This window comes from Seriola lalandi, unplaced genomic scaffold (genome assembly GCF_002814215.2).
Source record: "Seriola lalandi dorsalis isolate HSWRI2012SDOR001 ecotype SW California unplaced genomic scaffold, Sedor1 jcf7180002053868, whole genome shotgun sequence".
In the NCBI taxonomy this organism is placed as follows: Eukaryota; Metazoa; Chordata; class Actinopteri; order Carangiformes; family Carangidae; genus Seriola; species Seriola lalandi.
In genome coordinates this window covers 25,515-26,807 of record NW_019524421.1, presented here as the reverse complement: position 1 = coordinate 26,807, position 1,293 = coordinate 25,515, and positions in this window count along the sequence as shown.

Below are 1,293 nucleotides of genomic sequence, written 5' to 3'. Positions count from 1 at the left end.
ATAAATTGCGCTTAATTGAAACATTTAATTGACACAAGTGACTTCCACTGAGTATCTGTAAAGACTCTGCTTGACCATACATATCCAGCAACTGAAGAGAGATCTACTGTTTAACTGCTGAGCCAGCCAAAGAGCTGTTAAAGTGCTGACACCAAAGTGTAATGACTACATACTTGAATTTAAAGCACGTTTTATTGCAGGTTTCAGTTGTGAATCTGCACCAAACAGTCACAGACAAATCTGTTTGTCTTTGGTTTTGTGCCAGTACTTTAACACCCCTTCCCCCTAAAACAGAGTTAAAAAATATTCTAGTCTTATTATGCGTGTCAGTAGCTGCTGACCTGAAGAAGACGTTGAAGCCAAACATGGTGAACATGATGGCCAAGTAGCCCAGGACGCCCACTGCATAGCTCAGCTTGTAGATCAACAGGAACCACTTGTACACCATCCTAAATAGCAGTACAGTGAGAATACAATCAATACATATAATACTGTAACAAACAAATACCAATGGAGTTGCAGTAATTGATGGAGCTAATTTACCAAGAACTAGTTCTGAATTGCTTGCAGCTCCAAATATGTAAGAACTAGGGACACAAGTAACAGTTATTTCCATTATCCATTAATCTGCAGATTATTTTCTCAGTTGATTATTTGGTCTAAAAAGTAATCTAATGTCCAAGCAACAGTTCAAAATCCATATATAATAAGTGTACAATAAAGCTAAGACATGGAAACGTCTGGCTAATTCACAAAAGCAACAATCAACTAATTGTTGCAGTTCTATTTCAAGTTTGGAAAGCACTATGGCTGCAACTCAATTCTTTTTTATCATTGTTTAACCTTCCAATTATTTTCTTGATAAATCGTTTGGTGAGAAATGTGAGAAAATTGTTGATTATTTTTCAGTTGATCAATTTCAGCTCTATAACGAACCCAGTGTTTATTAAGAAAAGGTGCTTTTAATTTCTGCTTAAATCTTGAAGATATTCAAATTAAAAGACAAATACACATGTGGCGGCAGCACAAACAAAGGGAAGAACGTCAGCGGCGTTTCAGGAAGCTTGTGGTGTCAAGAATCACTCCTCCTACCTCGGCGTCCTGCAGGACAGGGGCTTGCGAGTGGCTCTGAAAATGACGTAGCTGGTGACGACGGAGAACATTCCCCACATGGACAGAAACCTCCACCAGTACAGTTTGATGGTGAAGTAAAGAGGGACCACCCACATCTGGACCAGAGTCACCAGCTGTGGAGGAGACAGATGGTTTAATATGCTCAATATTTACTTAAAA